This window comes from Haliaeetus leucocephalus, unplaced genomic scaffold (assembly GCF_000737465.1).
Source record: "Haliaeetus leucocephalus isolate CR32 unplaced genomic scaffold, Haliaeetus_leucocephalus-4.0 Scaffold656, whole genome shotgun sequence".
Lineage (NCBI taxonomy): Eukaryota > Metazoa > Chordata > Aves > Accipitriformes > Accipitridae > Haliaeetus > Haliaeetus leucocephalus.
In genome coordinates, this window is record NW_010973092.1 from 1,961,186 (window position 1) to 1,961,741 (window position 556).

The following is a 556-nucleotide window of genomic DNA, read 5'->3' on the forward strand; positions in this document are numbered from 1 at the left end:
GCTCCCTGCCCGCGCGCCGCCGCCATGCCGGTGAGCCTCCCCCGCCGCCCCGGGTCTGCGGCCGCAGAGCTCGGGGTGCGCGGTGGGGAGTCGCTTGGTGGCCGGTTGTCAGGCGGGGAGGGGTTGAGGCCGGTGGCCCGGCCCCGGTGCCGTCCGGTTCGTGCGTTCCTCGGCCCGTCGCTGACAGGAACCGCCGCTGACAGGAACCGCGGCGCCCGGTGTGGGGGGCGGGCGGGTGGGTGTGTGTGGGGGCGCGCAGGCCCCGCGGCCGCCGCTCCCGTTCCACGTCTCGGCGTGGGAGCCGCCTGCGCTGTGGGGTGGGGAATCGCGGGCGGCGTGTGCCGCCCTGTCAGGCTGAGGGGGGGTCCGGCGATGGCGGCCCCTCTCCCCTTGTCAGTAAGGGGTGATGGCTGGGCTGGCCTCGCCTCGCCTCGTAGGGGGGTCTCGCCTCTGCTCCCGAGCCTCCTCGGGATGCTGCGCAGGCTTACTGCGCCGGTACGGCCCGCTGCTTTTCGGGGCAAAGGCGCGGTGAGGCAGATGGCTCTGGGGGGGGGGG